Source organism: Peromyscus californicus, unplaced genomic scaffold (assembly GCF_007827085.1).
Source record: "Peromyscus californicus insignis strain IS unplaced genomic scaffold, ASM782708v3 Scaffold_4__1_contigs__length_199733344, whole genome shotgun sequence".
Classification (NCBI taxonomy): Eukaryota; Metazoa; Chordata; class Mammalia; order Rodentia; family Cricetidae; genus Peromyscus; species Peromyscus californicus.
In genome coordinates this window covers 163,461,199-163,469,401 of record NW_026294562.1, presented here as the reverse complement: position 1 = coordinate 163,469,401, position 8,203 = coordinate 163,461,199, and the positions used below count along the sequence as shown (strand labels likewise).

The window sequence follows — 8,203 nt, the reverse complement described above, 5'->3', positions numbered from 1 at the left end:
GAACATGGGTGGCAGTGACTGTCACATTCTCTTTAGTTACTATTAGAATTTATACTCAGGAGTAGTTGTTTGAAAATATAGCAACTCACCCTGTAGTCCGTGGAGCAGAGCCCATAAAACATTGTATCTCGAATAAATTAGGATTATTCTGCCAATGTCTGACATACTGGAAAGGAACCTTAGAAACATAACAAATTAAAACCTTCAGAGATGAATTTTTGCTTTACCTACGTCCATGAGAAATTTGAATTCTGGTGACAGAATTGAGAGAAGAGAAAGACTTTATTTCTCACTACATTTTTCTGATATGTAAACGTTTATAAATAGGCTTTTTAGGGGTATGCTTATAGTTAAGTGGCAGGGAGGGCTTTCCTAGCATTTGTGAAGTCCTGACTTCAATCCTCAGCACCACTGAATAAAATCATAGGCGTGGAATGATCATGCAAAGCATTTTATTTAGAAGGCTGGCTCTTTTTTCCCATCAGTAGACTCAGTTAACAAAATCAGTTTAAGGGCCAGCAATATCTGCTGGAATGCTTCTGTTGAAAGAATGCATTTGGAATTAATCCATAGAGGGATAATGTAGAGAACTGTGTTAAGATGATGCATTTCTTGGTGTTTTAAGAAAACTCAGTGGGGCTGGAGTGATGACTCATTGGTTAAGAATGTTTGCTGCTCTTCCAGGGGACCTGAGTTTGGTTCCCAGCATTCACATTGGGCAGCTCACAACCACTTCTGTTCCAGCTCCAGGGGATCCAACTCTGTCTTCTGGTATCTATAGACACTCAAGTGCACAGACACACTCACTCATGCATGTGCCACACATGTGAATAAAGTAAAAATGAAGATTAAAAACCCTTACGGTAGAAACAGAAGACGCCCTGCGCTGTGGGGAAAGCCTCCCGAGGGCTGCTCTTCCATAGCTGCTTTATTTGATGAAAATAAAGTATGAACCACATATGCAGCTTCTGGTTCTCTGATATTCACATTAGAGAAAGGAAGGAAGAAAAGGAGAGAGAGAAAAGGTTTCATGTTACTACACCGACGTGGCTACTGCATTACATACAACTCTAGTGCATTAGGGAATGAGTTCTATAGACTCACTCTTGTAGGACATTTGTCCCCGTATAAATCCACACTCAGCTTTTTTGTAGATTTCTATTTTTAACAAGTGAGTAGACCCCCCTTGATTTACAGTCGTTTGACCTAACCATGCATTGCTTGTACCATGATGTGAAAGCACTGCTATATGTTTTCAGTACAGTATTTCATGTAATGAATGATTGAACACTTACTATTAGCCAGCTTTGCCTTTGATGCCTTTGCCCAACTGGAGGCTAACGTAAATGTTCTGGGCGTGTTTCAGATAGGCTGGGCTAAGCTATAATGGTTTTCGTAGGCTTTATAATGGTTTTAAATGCGTTGTTTTTGGAGATGTTTATGGGATTCACACATGATAGACACATGCTCTCTCCTACTCTTCATCCTTAACCCCTTATGTGTATTACTATATTTATTTACCTCATTTATTTCATTACATTTATTTGTTTTGTGCGTGACAAAGCTGTTGTGCCCATCTGGATGTCAGATGGCAACTGTGAGAACTGGTTCTTTCCTTCTACCACATGGGTTATGGAGACGAGACTCTGGTTGTCTGTCTTGGCAGCAGGTTCCATTACCTAGGCTGAGCCATCTCGCTAGGCTTTATTTGGATTTTTGAAACCAAGTCTGTTGCCTTAGCTGACCTGGAACTCAGTATGTAGCCCTTCTGGTCTCAAATTCACAGCAGTCATCTTGTCTCATTGTGTCTCCAGTGCTGGTGTTTCAAGAATGAACCACCAGACCTACCTTAAATGTATTTTATTATTTATACTTTCAACTAGAACATTAAGTCTACTGGGGCATGTAGATGAACAATCTTATTAAACAAGAAACACAAAGCCAATTGCAAAGTTAAAAGCCCAAGAGGTCAGAGCAAAAGCTAAGAGCTAAAAACCTTACCCTTCACTGCCACTGCTGTCCTCCTCGGCAAGAGACTTACATCCTGTGTGTTTGTCATTTTTACTGACTTTTTATTCTGCCTTCTCATTGGTTGTAAACCCAACGACATGACCTCCTCGTCACTGCCCATCTATACAGACTTCCAGGTCTTCTATGGTTGGTATCGAGATTAAAGGTGTGTGTTTCCATGCTGGCTGTATCCTTGACCACACAGAGATCTGCCTGCCTCTGCCTCCCAAGTGCTGGGATTAAAGGCGTACACCACCACCGCCCAGCTTCTGCTATGGCTTGCTATTAGCTCTGATCCCCAGGAAACTTTATTTATTAACATACAAATAAAATCACGTTTCAGTACAAATAAAATATCCCTATATCATGCCAGAAGAGGGGCATAATGCCATTGTAAATTATGGGGCTTTGGTATCTGGAAGTTAGCCCTCTGAGGACTGAACTACATTTCATTTACTCTTAAGTGTGTCCTTTCATATTTTAACCTTCCAGTAGCATCATGGTTTAAATCGTAAGTCTTTTCTTTTAGTAGCATGTACAGCATACATCTTCCCATCAGTCACCTAATGAAATGGTAGCATCAGAAGGAGGAATTGAATGACTAGTAAGATTCCTCTATCTGAGAACTTTCAAGAGGGCTGTTGCTGAAATGGTAACAACACTGGCAGATCTATTGGAACTAAAGATGGTTAAGTCTGTGTGCCACTGTTTGATACAGTCCATCCCACTTGGATATTAGTAATCTTCCTATGATTGGCATATCAGATGTAATTCTTAAGATTTTATTGGAAAGCTGAAAATGTTCATTTATTAGAAGGAAGCTGCACAGAGGAGTGCATAGGTTCTTAACAGCTAATTAATTTTTTTTCCTTTTGAAGACAGGCCTTGAATTCCTGATCCTCCTGTCTCAGCTTGTGAGTGCTGGGATTGATTGCATGTTACCACACAGGGCTTAACAAACTGCTTAGAAAGAACATCTGCGTCCTTATGGGGCTTCTACTGAAGTACATTTTGTGATTAGTATTGTACACATACACTTACATCCATGTGGGCATTTAGAACTTTCTATGTATAAAAAAACAAATAAACAAATAAACAACAAAAAAGTCTGGTAAATAGGTGCTCATTTAAATGGGAAATCCCCATTTTAGAGGGCCTATGCAAGAACTGCAATCTCAACTAAACGAAAGTAAAAATTGTATGGAAATATTGGACTGTGTCTACGTATTTCTTGGCAAGATGAATGAAAGCACATATTTGTCTTGTTAGATTTTATTCATGGGACTGCTCATGTGGTTGTGAACTGAAATGGATTAGCCTCTTGGCTTCAGTTCCTCACAAAGTATATGTAAGTCCTGCCTTACAGAGCTATGGTGAAGTATGTGTTGCTTTGGGACCATGGTGTTCAGTCCGGATCTGTTGTTCTCAGGTGCCTTATGTTGCAATTCCCGAGCTTATTGTTACACCTACTGTTACTAATGGTGATGTTTTTAGTTTTGATGTTGATAGTTCTTTTTAAAGCAAAAACTAGTGTATTTTAAATTTTTCAAACTTGTGTGAAGGGATTATGAAGTTTAGGAGGAATATTAAACAACAAAAAGGCGTTCAAATTGTCACATTGATTCTTCTGCCCATCAGTGTAGTTTCTTCCAACCCCATTTACCCCAAAGCACTGATTCTGGTGTGGAAAGCTGTGGGTTAACTGTTAACGGATTCTATTCGACGATGAACAAGAGGGGGAAAACGAATCCTCCCACAGTAAGGCTCAAAAATCTAATGGTCAACTTTAAGACAACAATTGGCTAGAGGAAATTACATATAAAGTTACACATCCAAAATGTTCAGTTCTTTAAAGACAGTGTGGGTGGCTCTGAAAAGAGCCTTTACTGTTTTGTTTTAAATGACTTATTTTCCCTTGGCCTTGTGGTGGCTCTCTATCTCCATGGGCAGCAGCCTGGATGTTGGTCAGGATGCCGCCCTGCGCAATGGTCAAGCGCGGCCCAGCAGCTTGTTGAGCTCCTCCTCCTCATTGCGGATGGTCAGCTGCAGGTGGCCCGGCATGATGCTTCTTGTTGTCATGGGCCCGCGTTGTCAGCCCGCTCCAAGATCTCGGCCGTCAGGTACTCCAGCACGGCCGCCAGGTACAAATGGGGGACTCGAGCACCGCCGCCAGGTACACCCGGGCAGCGGTGCCCACCTGCTCAGAGTAGTTGCCCTTGCGGAGGAGCCGGTGCACGTGGCCCACAGGGAACTGCAGGCCGGCCCAGGAGGAACGAGTCTTGGCCTTGGCGTGAGCCTTGCCGCCCTGCTTGCTGTGTCCAGACATCCTCGAGACCAAACAGCCGTTAACCGATGTTGATAGTTTTTATTAAGGATGATGATGATACTACTTACTCTTCTCTGACTGAAAGAGAAGGGAAGCAAACAGCCCTTCCATGCTTCTGTTGACTCTGAGACCTGTTTCTGGTAGTTCATAGACAGCTTTGCTTCGCACATTCTGGTGTACATAATCGGATTGGGAGAAAGCTGATGCTCACAGGTTGGAGGCCTCCTAGGTTGGGCAGAGTTGGCAGACGGGAGGTGAAAAGTACTAGAAACTCCACTTGCTTCTCTAGCAGGTGGGTGATGATAACTGGGATGTTTGTAGATGAACAAACCAAGCAGGTACAGTATCTAAGCTCTGGTTACTGAAGTGAGATCTTGGTTGGTTGGCCATTGGGTGTATATCCTTCAGGGTGGTAGCGCAGGTTGGGGTAGGAAGGAGCACGATGTCCAGTTCTTATCCATCATGGTGTGTATGGTACCCACAGCAGTCAAAACCTGGGTCTGTGCAGGCTCTTAATTACTAATTTAGCCAACAAGGACCTCTACTCCATGTCATAGTTCCTCTCCCCACTCTCCCAGGATATCTCGAAGGCTCTTAATTCCTGAGGGGAGTCTATCTCCTGTTTTAATTCCTTCTTCCAGAGAGGGATCCCTGATGGAAACAGTCAATCTGCTTTCTGCTGCCTGGACACAACAGAAAAGGCTAGTGGTTGGGAAGGTGGATGGAGAGACCCATGGTAGAAACTGGGAGCTATTTTCAGGCGTTTTTCATTTGTAAAGCCATCAAGTTTAATTTGCCCAAATCTAGAAGAGAGGAAGTGAGTTGTTAGTTTGATAATGCAATGGGCAATGTGGATTTAAGAATAACAAGTCACCAGCAGGGAAGGGAGGAGCCAACTCAACCGAGGGACCAGTTGAGATACGGAGTGAGAGGCCTTTTCCTTGTTAGTCTTATACCTGTTGCTATAATGTAAAAGAGTTAACTAGGAACTTGCTATCCCACTTTCTATAGATTATGAAATAAGATAGAAATCTACCATGAGGGGGGCTGGAGAGATGGCTCAGGGGTTAAAAGCACTGGCTGCTCTTCCAGAGGTCCTGAGTTCAATTCCCTACAACCACATGATGGCTCACAACCATCTGTAATGAGATCTAGAGTCTTCCTCTGGTGTACAGGCATACTATATATGTGATAAATGAATACATCTTAAAAAAATGTACCATGAGAAGGATCCAGGAGATGATAATCAGATAAGTGAGTCAACTAGAACCTGGCTAATTCAGCTAATTATGTTCTTAATTGTTGTCAGTATGTAACTGAAATATAATAAAATTGACAAACTTATAGTTAGTTGGACCACAATACAAGTTACCAACATCAGGAATGAAAGAGGTATCACTACAGATCAGCAGACATTGAGGATAAGGCATAGTTTTTAGTCTGTTCAGGCTGCTTTAACAAAATGGCTATAATCTAGGTAATTTGTAAACAATAGAAATTATAATTCTCGAGGCTGGGAATTCCAAGATGAAGGCATCAGTAGGTCCAGCCATAATACCATGACAGTCTGTTCCTTAAAAACAGTGCCTTCTTGCCGTGTCCACACTGTGGAAGAAGCCAGCAAGCTCCCGAAATCTGTTTTTATAAAGGTACTAACCCTGTCCATAGAGCAGAGCCCTCCCAATTCACTATGAAGTCTCTACTACCTGGGTACTAATACCAAAGAGAGTACAAGAAAACTGCAAACTAATATGCCTTATGATTATACACATATCAAGCTGTTTTTGTTCATTTGTGAACTTACACAAACTTTTTCTAAAACTTATGTGGCAAAGCATATGCATAATGGAACAGAATGAAGGCAGGAATAGATGCTTCCAACATTCTCAAAACTATTACTAAGAGCGGGCGGTGGTGGTGCACGCCTTTAATCCCAGCACTTGGGAGGCAGAGGCAGGCAGATCTCTGTGAGTTCGAGGCCAGCCTGGGCTACAGAGTGAATTCCAGGAAAGGCACAAAGCTACACAGAGAAACTCTGTCTCCAAAAACCAAAAACTAAAAACAAACAAACAAACAAAAAAACTATTACTACATAAAAGCTTGCAGTAGGGGCTGGAGAGATGGCTCAGGGGTTAAGAGCACTGGATGCTCTCCCAGAGGTCCTGAGTTCAATTCCCAGCAACCACATGGTGGTTCACAACCATCTGTAATGACATCTGGTGCCTTCTTCTGCCCTATAGGGATACATGCAGGCAGAACTCTGTATACGTAATAAATAAATCTTAAAAAAAAAAAGCTGTGGTAGATGAGAACAATGCAGACTAACAGAGGAGTTCATCCTCACAGTGCAAGACTGGCTCTGGATTTGAAAGTTATTATAATCTATCCCATCCACAGACTTTATCGTTATACGCAGAAAGCACTTAACAAAACTTCCATGATGTTATGAGTAAAGGGGTAATTCTTTACTTAGAAAGGGCAAAGCTGCACAGAGAAACCCTGTCTCGAAAAACCAAAACAACAACAACAACAAAAAAAAAAAAACAAAAAAAAGAAAGGGCATATGCAAATAACTTAGCATAACTGATGGTGAAGATTCATTGCTGTCTCCTGTTATCGCCATTACTGAATATTACACTAGAAACTCCAAGGAACTATAACTAGGGGGAAAGAAAAGTGAAATTCTCCAGAAATTTTTAGCAAGGTTGTTTTGTTTGTTTGTTTGGCTGGTTGGTCTGAGGGGGTTAGGAACAGTCTAACTTTGTAACCCAGGCTGGCTGTTAACTCAAAATGCCACACCAGTCCCATGACCTGGGCTAACAGACATGTGTTACAATGTTTGGCCCATCAAGGTGGGTTGTTTTGTTTGTTTTGGTAAACTTAGATAAACTTACTCTACAGTTTTTATGGCAAAGCATAAGGCTTCACTAAGACTATTTTGAAAAATAAAAAACAAGAGGATGAATGCTCCCTAGTGTTCTTATTCTGTAGTTATAATGATCAGAAAAGTGTGGCACTGGAACAGAATGGAGGCAGGAATAGACCCACAAAGGAACTTCAAACATATTTTTTTTTAAGATGCAAAAAGCTATTCAATGGAGATAGGCTAAGCTTCTCAACAAATGGTGCTAGAGCAGTTTACATCTATCATATAAAATGCATTTGATTTTTGTCCCTGGTTGCTGGCACAGAGCTAAATCTTGGAGTTTCTTGGTAAGAGTGTTATTTGTTCATTAAGAACCCCTTTCAACCACACTTTATGTTGACAGAACTCAGGATAGAGTCCCTAGATTTCATCAGTAAAGGGCCTGGTCACCGGAGTATTAAGAGATGAAAACTTGAAGTCCTTTCAGCTTAAAAACAGAAACAAACAAACAAAATCCCTGTTGGTTTGGCAAGAGTGTGTGTGCTGGTCGGGTGGTCCGCCATCTTTCTCTCTCCCATTCATACCTTGACCACCATATTGATTTCATTGGGCTGTGCCTAACTTTTTATCCTTCACAGTAAACCAGTTATCAGAGGCAAAGTGTGTTTCTCTTCTGTGAACTATTCTAGCAAATTGAGGGATGGGGACATAGTCTGGCAAAGTGTGAGTATTGGTGTTTAAGGTGGAACCAAGCCCTTAGTTTAATTGCATTAGTTCTGAGTAGTGTCAGAACTGGATGGGAATATGGATACCTAGTTAGCTTTGAAGAGATGGTTGGTGTTGGGAAGGTGAGTAGTCAGAAGAAAAGATCCCAACATCCATGGTTGGGTGTGGGGATGAACTTCAATATAAATTTCACAATGTACAAAAATAACTCAAAATTGATGATGACTTAAATATAACAGGTAAAACTATAAAACATTCAGGAATAATATAGGAGC

At 41.4% G+C, this 8,203-nt stretch overlaps 1 long non-coding RNA gene across 2 annotated transcripts in view; it reads right to left on the bottom strand.

Moving 5' to 3' along the window:
* Positions 1–263: 263 nt before the first annotated feature.
* Positions 264–8,203, bottom strand: part of LOC128124801 (uncharacterized) — a 32,725-nt gene continuing 24,785 nt past the window's right edge. For both annotated transcript variants that reach the window (XR_008222980.1, XR_008222979.1), the window contains one exon: positions 264–5,139. This is a non-coding gene — a long non-coding RNA (uncharacterized LOC128124801). The remainder of the gene's footprint in view (positions 5,140–8,203) is intronic.